At 28.8% G+C, this 13335-nt stretch overlaps 1 long non-coding RNA gene across 2 annotated transcripts; it reads left to right on the top strand.

Annotated features, from left to right (window-relative positions):
• The first annotated feature begins 2233 nt into the window (after nucleotides 1-2233).
• Nucleotides 2234-12265, top strand: LOC146443056 (uncharacterized). 2 transcript variants are annotated; one of them, XR_014856416.1, is made up of 4 exons: nucleotides 2234-2348; nucleotides 5834-5863; nucleotides 9742-9887; nucleotides 11688-12265. It is a non-coding gene; the product is annotated as an uncharacterized LOC146443056 (long non-coding RNA). The 2 variants fall into 2 exon arrangements; XR_014856415.1 differs by lacking the exon at nucleotides 5834-5863.
• Nucleotides 12266-13335: the final 1070 nt, after the last annotated feature.

The following is a 13335-nucleotide window of genomic DNA, read 5'->3' as shown; positions in this document are numbered from 1 at the left end:
AATTGAAAATTTGGTCCTACAAATTTAAGATTCAGTCCTACAGATTTGAAATTTAAAATTTGTATATGAAATATTAAATTAAAAATTTTAAATTGAAATATGCAAAATTCAGCCCTACAAATTTAAAATGTAGTCCTACAAATTAAAAATTCAGTCCTACAAATTTAAAATTCGGTCCTACCAATTTAAAATTCAAACTTTGTAAATGAAATAATAAATTTAAAACTTTAAATTGAAATATTTAAAATGTAGCCCTACAAGTTTAAAATTTAAAATGTAGTCCTACAAATAAATCCCTAGAAATTTTTGTTAAATTTATGTTTATTATTTTATTTTATTTTTATTTTTATTTTATTTTATTATTTTATTTTATTTATTATTTTATTCTTTTATTCTTTTTAATTTTATATTTTATTTTATTCTATTTTTATTTTATGTTATTTTGTTTTATATTTCATTTTATGTTTTATTTTTTGATTTTATTTTTTAAATTATTTTTTAATTTTATTTTTATTTTATTTTATTTTATTTATTTTATGCTATGTTATTTTATGATTTTATTTTTTAAAATTATTTTATTTTATTTTTTTATTATTTTATATTTTATTTTATTCTATTTTATATTTCATTTCGTGGGTTTTTTTCTATTTTATATATTTTTTTTTAAATTTTATTTTATTTATTTTATTTTATTTTAAAATTTGATTGTATTTGATTTCTGTCTCTCTGCAGGGGTTTGGCTCCTCCCACCGAGATTTCCCATCAGGTTTTCCACAACCTAAAGCCACCTGATGGCATTTTATTTCATTTTTTTTTTATTTTTATTTTTTTATGTTATTTTATTTTATGTTATTTTATTTTATTATTATTATTTTATGTTTTATTTTATTTTATTTTTTATTATTATTTTATATTTTATTTTATTGTATTTGATTGTATTTTATTTTATTTTATTTTATTTTATTATTTTTATTTTATTTTATTTTATGTTATTTTATGCTATGTTATTTTATTTTATTTAATTTTTTTATTATTTTACATTTTATTTTATTTTATATTTCATTTTATGGGTTTTTTTGTTGTTTATTTGTTTTTTGGGGTTGTTTTTGGATTTTATTTTTTATTTTATTTGATTCTATTTAATTTTATTTTATTTTAAAATTTTATTGTATTTGATTTTTACCTCTTTCCAGGGGTTTGGCTCCTCCCACCGAGATTTCCCATCAGATTTTCCTCAACCCAAAGCCACCTGATGGCATTTTATTTCATTTTATTTTAATTTTTCTTATTTTATGTTATTTTATTTTTTTATTATTTTATATTTTATTTTATCGTATTTTTTATTTTATTTTATTTTTTAAATTATTTTATATTGTATTTTATTGTATTTTATTTTATTTTGGTTTATATTTCATTTTATATTTTATTTTTTTATTTTATATTTTATTTTATTTTTTAATTTTATTTGTTATTTTATTTTATTTATTTTATTATATTTTATGTTATTTTATGCTATGTTATTTTATTTTTATTATTTTATATTTTATTTTATTTTATTTCATTTTTTATTATTTTATCTTTTATTTTATTCTATTTTATATTTCATTTTATGTTTTATTTTTTCATTTTTATATATATATTTTTTTTTTTTTAATTTTATTTTATTTATTTTATTTTCTTTTTAAATTTTATTGTATTTGATTTTCCCTCTCTGCAGGGTTTGGCTCCTCCCACCGAGATTTCCCATCAGATTTTCCTCAACCCAAAGCCACCTGATGGCATTTTATTTCATTTGATTTTATTTTTATTATTTTATGTTATTTTATTTTCTGTTATGTTATTTTATTTTATTATTATTTTATGTTTTATTTTATTTTATTTTTTATTATTATTTTATATTTTATTTTATTCTATTTTATTTTATTTTATTTTATATTTCATTTTATGCGTTTTTATATTTTATTTTATTTATTATTTTATTATTTATTTTATTTTTATTTTATTTTATTATTTTTATTTTATTTTATTTTATCTTATCTTATTTTATGCTATGTTATTTTATTTCATTTTATTTTTTATTATTTTACATTTTATTTTATTTTATATTTCATTTTATGGGGTTTTTTTTGTTTATTTGTTTTTTGGGGTTTTTTTTTTATTTTTTATTTCACTTGATTCTATTTAATTTCATTTTATTTTTAAATTTTATTTTATTTTATTTTCCCTCTCTGCAGGGGTTTGGCTCCTCCCACCGAGATTTCCCATCAGTTTTTCCTCCACCCAAAGCCACCTGATGTCCCAAATGTCCCTCAGGAGCTCAACGTGTCCCTGAGCAGCCCAGAGAGGAGGTGAGAAAATTCAATTTATTATGTTAAAAATAAATCAATTAAACCAGCAACAGCCTGACTGCAGCTCTGCAACCCTAAAATCAAATATTATTGATTCATATTATTGGTATTTACAAATATTTTTAACTATTAAGTATTTATTAGAAAATATTTCAGTTTAAATTTAAAAATGTAATATTTCTATTTTTATATCATTATATTTTTATATTATTCTATTTTTATATATTATTCTATTTTTATATTATTCTATTTTTATATTATTATATTTATCATTTATATTATTCTATTTTATATTATTCTATTTTTATATTATTCTATTTTATATTATTCTATTTTTATATTTATATTTATATTTATATTCATGTTTATATTTATATTTATATAAATGATAACATATTGATTTTGTCACTTATAGAAAATTATTCATACAAAATATTTATAAATATTGATTTCTATTTATTAAAATATTTATAAAACATTTCTAAAAATATTTATAAAAATAGAAAAAATAAAAAAATTCTATTTATTGATTTAGATTTATAAAAATATTTATAATATATTTATAAAAATATTTATAAAAATAGAAAAAGTAGAAAAATTCTATTTATTGATTTAGATTTATAAATATTGATTTCTATTTCTTTTATTTATAACTAAAATATATTTATATGGATGTGATAAAATCAAGGTTTCTCGTGGCCATGGATAAGTTCATTTTGCTATCATGAAAACCCAATTTTAAAGAGATTTTTTTTCCAGGGGATTTATATGAAGGAAAAAAGGTGATGAAATCAACTTATTCTGGGTGTGGAAAACCAGGATTTGAGTGAAAAATGTGGTTTTTAAACAGATTTTCAAAATTTGTTCAATTTATTGAATTTGAAATTCTTATTTAGTCAATTTAAAAGTTATTTAATTTGGTTTAAATCATTTAAATTATTGAATTTTTTAATTATTTAAGGCCATTATAAATTTATAATTTATATTATTTTAGGTTATAATTTAATAATATCATCTATAGTATTTCCTTATATAGAATAAAATATATAAATATATAAATATATAAATATACAAAATATATAAATGTATAAATGTATAAATATATAAATATATAAATATATAAATATATAAATATATAAATATATAAATATATAAATATAAATATATAAATATATAAATATACAAATATATAAATACAAATATACAAATAAAATATAATAAAATATGAAATTATTTAAATTATTTGAATTATTTGAATATTTACATTTAAATCGTTCTAAATTTTAAATTGATTTAAATGATCCATTTCTTCAATATTAACATAAGATCACATTTTATATTCTTTTACATTACAACCTAATCATATAATTTACATTATTTTATGTTAAATAATTAAAACACTTAATAAATGCTTTAAAATTATTGACTTATTTGAATTAATAAATTTAATTATTAATTCTTTAAATTCCATGAGCTCTGAGGTTCCAGAGAATCTTAATTTTTAAATTCCATGAGCTTTGGGGTTCCAGAGAATCTGAAATTTTAAATTCCATGACCTTTGGGGTTCCAAAGAATCTTAATTTTTAAATTCCATGAGCTTTGGGGTTTTAGAAAATCTTTAATTCTTTAAATTCCATGAGCTCTGAGATCCCAGAGAATCTTAATTTTTAAATTCCATGAGCTCTGAGGTTCCAGAGAATCTTTCTTGAAATTCCATGAATTTTTAATTCTTTAAATCCCATGAGCTCTGAGTTCCAGAGAATCTTTAATTCTTTAAATTCCATGAGCTCTGAGGTTCCAGAGAATCTTAATTTTTAAATTCCATGAATCTTTAATTCTTTAAATTCCCTGAGCTCTGGGGTTCCAGAAAATCTTAATTTTTAAATTCCATGAGCTCTGAGGTTCCAGAGAATCTTAATTTTTAAATTCCATGAGCTTTGGGTTGCCAGAGAATCTTAATTTTTAAATTCCATGAGCTCTGAGATCCCAGAAAATCTTAATTCTTTAAATTCCATGAGCTTTGGGGTGTCAGAGAATCTTAATTTTTAAATCCCATGAGCTCTGAGATGCCAGAGAATCTTTAATTTTTAAATTCCCTGAGCTCTGAGGTTTCAGAGAATCTTTCCTTAAATTCCATGAATTTTTAATTCTTTAAATTCCATAAGCTTTGGGGTTCCAGAGAATCTTAATTTTTAAATTCCCTGAGCTCTGAGATGCCAGAGAATCTTAATTTTTAAATTCCATGAGCTTTAGGTTGCCAGAGAATCTGAATTTTTAAATTCCACGAGCTTTGGGGTTCCAGAAAATCTGAATTTTTAAATTCCATGAATTTTTAATTTTTAAATTCCATGAGCTCTGGGTTGCCAGATAATTTTTAATTCTTTAAATTCCACGAGCTTTGGGGTTCCAGAGAATCTTTAATTCTTTAAATTCCATGATTTTTTTATTCTTTAAATTCCATGAGCTCTGAGTTCCAGAGAATCTTTCTTTAAATTCCATGAATTTTTAATTCTTTAAATCCCATGAGCTCTGAGGTGCCAGAGAATCCTAATTTTTAAATTCCACGAGCTTTGGGGTTCCAGAGAATCTGAATTTTTTAATTCCATGAGCTTTGGGGTTCCAGAAAATCTTTAATTCTTTAAATTCCATGAGCTCTGAGATGACAGAGAATCTTTAATTCTTTAAATTCCATAAGCTCTGAGGTTCCAGAGAATCCTAATTTTTAAATTCCATGAGCTTTGAGGTTCCAGAGAATCTTTAATTCCTTAAATTCCATGAATTTTTTATTCTTTAAATCCCATGAGCTCTGAGGTTCCAGAGAATCTTAATTTTTAAATTCCCTGAGCTCTGAGATGCCAGAAAATCTTAATTTTTAAATTCCATGAATTGTTAATTCTTTAAATTCCACGAGCTTTGGGGTGTCAGAGAATCTTAATTTTTAAATTCCATGAATTTTTAATTTTTAAATTCCATGAGCTCTGGGGTTACAGGGAATCTTAATTTTTAAATTCCATGAGCTTTAGGTTGCCAGAGAATCTGAATTTATAAATTCCATGACCTTTGGGGTTCCAGAGAATCTTAATTTTTTAATTCCATGAGCTTTGGGGTTCCAGAAAATCTTTAATTCTTTAAATTCCCTGAGCTCTGAGTTCCAGAGAATCTTTAATTTTTAAATTCCACGAGCTTTGGGGTTCCAGAGAATCTTAATTTTTAAATTCCCTGAGCTCTGAGATGCCAGAAAATCTTTAAATCTTTAAATTCCCTGAGCTTTGGGATGCCAGAAAATCTTAATTTTTAAATTCCATGAGCTCTGAGTTCCAGAGAATCTTTAATTTTTAAATTCCCTGAGCTTTGGGTTGCCAGAGAGATTCTGCTGCAGCCTGTGGTGATTTTTTTTTTTTTTTTCCCAAAAAAATCTGGAAGTGATTTAATATTTTCTTCTTCTTTCTCCCCAATTTTCTGCTTCCAACGGCTTGGGATGGAAGAAAAAGTAAACTAAAAAAAGGCAAAAAGGGGTAAGAATGTGGATGGGAAATTCAGTTTTCCAACCTGAGGGATTCATCCAATCCTGGAATCATTTCTGATGGAAAAGATCTCCAAGATGACCAAATCCAACCCCAAATTTTTGGGTGTTATTTGTCCAACCTGGGAGGTTTTTTTATTTCATAAATGAATTATTTATTAAATTAATATTATTATTAGTTATTTTTATTTAATTATTTATATATTCGTTATATTATATATATAAATTTATTTATATAATAAATATTATATATATTTATATAAATATATATATATAATTTTTATATATTTATTTATATATATAAATATATATTTATATATATTTATTATATATTTATTTATATAAATATAAACATATATATTATAAATATATATATTATTTATATAATAATATATATTTATATATATATAATATTTATAATAGAAATTATATTATATATAATTTAATTATTATTTATTAAATTATTATTTATTTATTAATATTTATATTATGATAATATTTATTTAATATTATTATAATATTTATTTAATATTATTATAATATTATTTATTATCCTTCAGCTGTGCTGAGAACATCATCATCATCATCCTTCAGGTCATTAACACTCAGAATTAATTCCTCCCATTGTGCTTTTATTTCCATAATTAAAACAGATCTCATTCCATTTGCCCAATTAAAAATCAAATTTACTCCAGAGGAAAAATTTAATGTTTTCCCTCTGCCCTGAACTTTTCAGCAGGAGAATTTCTAATTTCACTGCTAAGAGCACAGCTTGGAAGAAATCCATGATAACCTATTTTTTCCTGATTCAACACTATTTTCCTGGGATTTTTTGAGCTCTCCCACAGATATAACTGTTGATTTTTACTTTTTTTCCTGATATTCCATTTGTTTTCAGTCTCAGGTTTCACCAAATTATGCCCAAAGAGTTGAGTCCTTTGAAGTAAATGAGAAATTCTCTAAGGTTTTGTCTGCTGTACTTCACTGCTCACTTTTCCCAGGAAAAGGGGTATTTTATTTTATTTTATTTTATTTTATTTCTATTATATTTATTTTATTTAATTTTATTTTTTTATTTTATTTTATTCTATTCTCTTTTATTTATATCCTAGTCTATTCTATCCTATTCTATTCTAATTTTATTCTATTCTATCCTATCCTATTCTATTGTAATTCTATTCTATTTTATTGTAATTCTATTCTATTGTAATTCTATTCTATTCTATTCTATCCTATTCTATTCCAATTCTATTCTACTCTATTCTACTCTATTCTATTCTATTCTATTCTATTCTATTCTATTCTATTGTAATTCTATCCTATCTTATCCTATCCTATTCTATTCTAATTTTATTCTAATCTATCCTATCCTATCCTATCCTATCCTATCCTATCCTATCCTATTTTATTCCATTCTATTCCATTCTATTCTATTCTATCCTATTGTAATTCTGTTCTATTCTATCCTATTCTAGCCTATCCTATTCTATTCTGATCTATCCTATTCTTATTCTAATTCTATCCTATTCTATTCTATTTCTATCCTATCCTATCCTATCCTATCCTATCCTATCCTATCCTATCCTATCCTAATCCTAATCCTATCCTATCCTATCATCCTAATTTTATTTTATTCTAATCTATTCTATTCTATCCTATCCTATTCTATTCTAATTCTATCCTATCCTATCCTATCCTATCCTATTGTAATTCTATTCTAATTTTATTCTATTCTATTCCATTCTATTCCATTCTATCCTATTCTACTCCATTGTAATTCTATTCTATTCTATCCTATCCTATTCTATCCTATTCTATTCTAATTCTATTCCATTCTATTCCATTCTATCCTATTCTATTGTAATTCTATTCTATCCTATTCTATTCTATCCTATCCTATTCTATTCTAATTCTACTCTATTCTATCCTATCCTATCCTATCCTATTGTAATTCTATTCTAATTCTATTCTATTCTATTCTATTCTATTCTATTCTATTCTATATTCTATTCTATTCTATCCTATCCTATTCTATTCCATTGTAATTCTATTCTATTCTATTCTAATTCTATTCTATTCTATTCTATTCTATTCTAATTCTATTCTATTCTATTCTATTCTATTCTATTCTATTCTATTCTATTCTATTCTATTCTATTCTATTCTATTCTATTCCATTCTATTCTTTTCTATTCTATCCTATTCTATTCTAATCCTATCCTATTCTATTCAAATTCTATTCCATTCCATTCTATTCTATTCTATTCTATTCTATTCTATTCTATTTCCTTTTATTCCATTCTATTTTTTCCTATTCTTCATTTCTTTTCCATGCTCCTGGTTGGGAAATTTGACTAAAAGGAAAACTTTGAATTTTTGGCTGCTTCACCTCCCAGAATTTTCTGTGCTGAGGTTTTCAGGGAAGCACTGAATTCTCCAAACTCATTTCCAGGGAAAACACAGGGAGGAGAGTTAGGATCTCATTTCTTCCTAAACTCCTTGGATATCTCCTAAGATCCCATTTTCCCCACATTTTGGAGATTATGGAGTGATTTAATAAGTTTTTTATGAGTTTTGTGGGGTAGTTTGGTAAGAAACTTTAATTAAATTAAACATTTCTGATGACATTTGTGCTGGAAAAGCTTTCCCTCTACACCAACACCTTGTAGGATTGACAGGATGGAATTCTTTGGGATTTCTGCACCATGGGTGAGGTCAGGGTAAATCACCTTGGAGCTCTCTCCCAGCTTCGTAAATCCATAAATCCTAAATCCAGAAATCCATACATCCATACATCCATACATCCAGAAATCCAGAAATCTATAAATCCAGAAATCCAGGAATCTATAAATCCTAAATCCATACATCCATAAATCCATACATCCAGAAATCCAGAAATCTATAAATCCATAAATCCCTAAATCCACAAATACATAAATCCATATGTCCATAAATCCATAAACCATCCATCCATAAACCATAAACCATCCATCCATCCAATCCATCCATAAATCCATAAGCCCATAAGTCCATAAATCCATAAATCCATAAATCCAGAAGCCCATAAATCCATAAATCCATAAATCCAGAAACCCATAAACCCATAAATCCATAAATCTATAAACCCATAAATCCATAAATCCATAAACCCATAAATCCACAAGTCCAGAAATCCAGAAATCCCAAAATCCAGAAATCTATAAATCCTCAAGTCCATAAATCCATAAATCCATAAACTCATAAAGCCATAAATCCATTAATCTATAAATCCATAAACCCACAAGTCCAGAAATCCAGAAATCTATAAATCCATAAATCCACAAATCCATAAATCTATAAATACATAAACCCATAAATCCAAAATCTAGAAATCTATAAATCCATAAATTCACAAATCCATAAATCTATAAATCTATAAATCCACAAACTCATAAATCTATAAACCCATAAACCCATAAATCCACAAGTCCAAAAATCTATAAATCTATAAATCCATAAATCCACAAATCCATAAATCCACAAATCCATAAATCCATAAACCCATAAATCTATAAATCCACAAATCCATAAATCCATACATCCAAAAATCCATGAATCTATCAATCCATGAATCCATAAATCAATAAATCTATAAATCCACAAACCCATAAATCCAGAAATCCACAAATCCACAAACCCCCAAATCCACGAGATGTGGTTGTCACCTTTGCAAACCCCAGAAGCTCTGAGAGGACTGGGAGCAGTTTTTGTGGGATGGGGAATGCCAGGATCGATTCCCACTCCCACCTGCACCACCAGGAACTCTGCCAGACACAAAATCTGCTTTTTTATCCCCATTTTCAGCAGGAATTTCCCCCTTTTCCCCTCCAGGGAAGCTCGTGCAGTGAAAGGACCCATTTTTGTCCCAAGTGACCCAGCTCTGGCCGAAGGGCTGCAGCTCCACGTTCCACCTCCTCACCTCTGGCAGCCTGGAGAAGACAAAGCTGAGCAACAGGAGCTGCGAGGAGCTGGGAAAGGTGAGGAAATGTGGAAAGGTTGGAGTGACATTTGTGGAATGTCTTTTGAACCTTTGAAGGTTGGCTGAAACCAACAATTCATGGAATATCATCCAATATTCACGGAATGTCTTTTGAACCATTGGAAAGTTGGAATGATATTCATGGAATGTCTTTTCAACCATTGGAAGGTTGGCTGAAACCAACAATTTATGGAATATCATACCAATATTCATGGAATATATTTTGAACCATTGGAAGGTTGGAATTATATTCATGGAGTATCTTTCCAACCAATGAAAGACTGAAGTGATATCCATGGAATATCTTTTCAGCCATTGGAAGGTTGGCTGAAACCAACAATTCATGGAATTTCTTTTGAACCATTGGAAGGTTGGAGTGATGTTCATGGAATATCTTTTCAACCATTGGAAAGTTAACTGAAACCAACAATTCATGGAATATCATCCCAATATTCATGGAATATGTTTTGAACCATTGGAAGGTTAGAGTGATACTCATGGAATTACAGAACCATTGAAAGGTTGGAGTGATATTCATGGAATGTCTTTTGAACTATTGGAAGGTTGGCTGAAACCAACAATTCATGGAATATCATACCAATATTCATGGAATATCTTTTGAACCATGGAAAGTTGGAATGGTATTCATGGAATACCTTTTCAACCACTGAAAGATTGAAGTGACATCCATGGAATATCACTTGAACCATTGGAAGGTTGGAGTGACCTTCATGGGATATCTTTTCAACCATTGGAAGGTTGGCTGAAACCAATTATTCATGAAATATCATACCAATATTCATGGAATGTCTTTTGAACCATGGAAAGTTGGAATGATATTCATGGAATACCTTTCCAACCACTGAAAGACTGAAGTGATATTAATAGAATACCTTTTGAACCATTGGAAGGTTGGAGTGACACTCATGGAATATCTTCTGAACCTTTGGAATGTTGGAACGATATCCATGGAATATCTTTTGAACCATTGGAAGGTTGGAGTGACATTCATGGAATATCTTTTGAACCATTGGAAGGTTGGAATGATATTCATGGAATATCTTTTCAACCAAAGAAAGGTTGGCTGAAACCAATAATTCATGGAATATCATCCCAATATTCATGGAATATTGTTTGAACCATTGGAAGGTTAGAGTGATATTCATGGAATGTCTTTTCAACCAAAGACAGGTTAGCTGAAACCAACAGTTCATGGAATATCATCCCAATATTCATGGAATATCTTTTGAACCATTGGAAGGTTGAAGTGATACTCAGGGAATATATTTTCAGCCATTGGAAGGTTGGAATGATATTAATGGAATATCTTTTGAACCATTGGAAGGTTGAAATATCATGGAATATCTTTTCAGCCATTGGAAGGTTAGCTGAAACCAGCAATTCATGGAATATCTTTTGAACCATTGAAAAGTTGGAATGACATTCATGGAATTGCAGAACCAGGAATGGTTTGGGTTGGGAAGGACCCTCAAAATCCCCCATTCCCACCCCTGCCCTGGGCAAGGACACCTTCTGTCATCCCATATTGCTCCAAGCCTCATCCAATGCTAGACACTTCCAGAATTCCAAATTAATATTAAAAAAAAACCCCAATGACTGCTTAGGGATAAAGTTCCTCACCCACGAGGATGAGGTGGAGATATCCTTCCAAAACCACTGAAAATCTGTGGTGAATTCTGACTTTTCATCAGAATAAATTGCAATAAACCCTCTTAGCGCTTCTTCCCTTCTCTCTAATTTATATTTATAATTTTATGTCTTTAATATGATTCTGCAGACACTGGTGAGAAAATCCAGAGGAAATCCAGCAAGTCCAAGTTGGGATCTTCTCCTGTTCCTCAGCTGCTCTCCAATTCCAAACCCATCCTGCCTCCAATCCCACCTGGATGGAAAAGCACCTGATGGAAAATTTTAAATTAATTCCACCCCAATCTTGTCACCCTGCCTCCTCCCAACCCTGCTTTTCATCTCTTTCCTCCTCAGCAAAGCAAAATCTATCCAATATTATTGCTAAATTCATTGCTGATTAAATCTCCCCTGCCAAAAAAAAAAAAATTCATTTATAACTTTATTAAAAAGAAATTTCTATATTTCCCAAAGCTAGAGATTATTTCCCAGGGTGCTCTCAGCTGGGAAATGGGGGAGATTTTTTTTTTCCTAACAACCACAGGACCAAATCTTCCATTAATTTCTCTCTTCCTATATTGTAGATTTAATTGAGGTGTGGGAGCAGCAGGGCTTCTGATAATATTGTCTGTACTGTGAATTATTTAGAAGAGGGATTTTGTGAAATGTTCAGAGGGAAATTGGGAGTGAAAACCAGTTCAGAGTTTTGGATTTTGTTTTTTTTTTTTTTTTAATAAGATGTGATTGAGTCACAATTATTTGATTTGCAAGTGGAGTCAGCAGCAAAAAAGAGAATAATTCTTGAGAAGCAGAGGGGTGAGAAGTGAGTGAAGATTTAGGTTCTAAAAAACACAATAAAACCCTTGAATTCATGTTTGTATCCATTAATTTTCACTGCCTTCCACTTCCAGAGCCCCTCGGGCTGAGCAGCTTCCTCCCCAGAGCCTTTTCCCTGAAAAAAAATGGGATTTTATCACAGTTTGGAGCTCTGGGAAAACCCAAACACCTCCCTTGAGCCCAGAAATGTTTTTTTTTATTAAATAGGATGAACTGAAGCAGCTCTGGGTGACTAATTGGGATTCAGGGAGCTCAGACATTCCCAAAGATTTTTGGGAAACACTTCCCAGGGAGCAGCTGGCTGAGGAATTCCTCAGGCTGAGGAACATCAGCTCCTCCAAGGCTCCAGTTTTCCATGGTGGATTTGGGCAGAAAAAAAATAAAAAAAGAGGCTGTTCTGTGGTCAGAGGGAGCTCAGAAGCAAAGATGCAGCTTCAACATTTTGGGGTTTTTTTCAGCCAAGGCAGTTCAGAGGAATGGATTGAAAAAACCATACAAAATCCTTCAGGGAATTATGGAATCCTGGAATGGTTTGGGGTTAGAAAGGAACCTTAAAATCACATTTTTCCACCCTCCTACCACCCAGGGACATTTCCCACTGTCCCAGGTTGCTCCAGGACTGGCCTTGGCCATCCCAGGGATCCAGGGGCAGCCACAGCTTCTCTGGGAATTCCATCCCAGCCAGGAATTCCTAATTCCCAAGATCCCATCCATCCCTGCCCTCTGGCACTGGGAAGCCATTCCCTGTGTCCTGTCCCTCCATGCCTTGTCCCCAGTCCCTCTGCAGCTCTCCTGGAGCTCCTTCAGGCCCTGGCAGGAGCTCTGAGCTCTCCCTGCATCCTTCCCTTCTCCAGGGCAACATTCCCAGCCTTTCCGTGAGAATAATCATTATTTTGAAGCACGGAATAATTACTCAGCGCGGAATCATGAGGAACGGCCTCTAACTGGCGTTTTGGGGTCAC

This window comes from Lichenostomus cassidix, chromosome 1Aa, assembly GCF_008360975.1.
Source record: "Lichenostomus cassidix isolate B80296 chromosome 1Aa, HeHo_3.0, whole genome shotgun sequence".
Taxonomy (NCBI): Eukaryota; Metazoa; Chordata; class Aves; order Passeriformes; family Meliphagidae; genus Lichenostomus; species Lichenostomus cassidix.
Note: the sequence above shows the minus strand (reverse complement) of the source record. Positions and strands in the feature narration are given on the sequence as shown.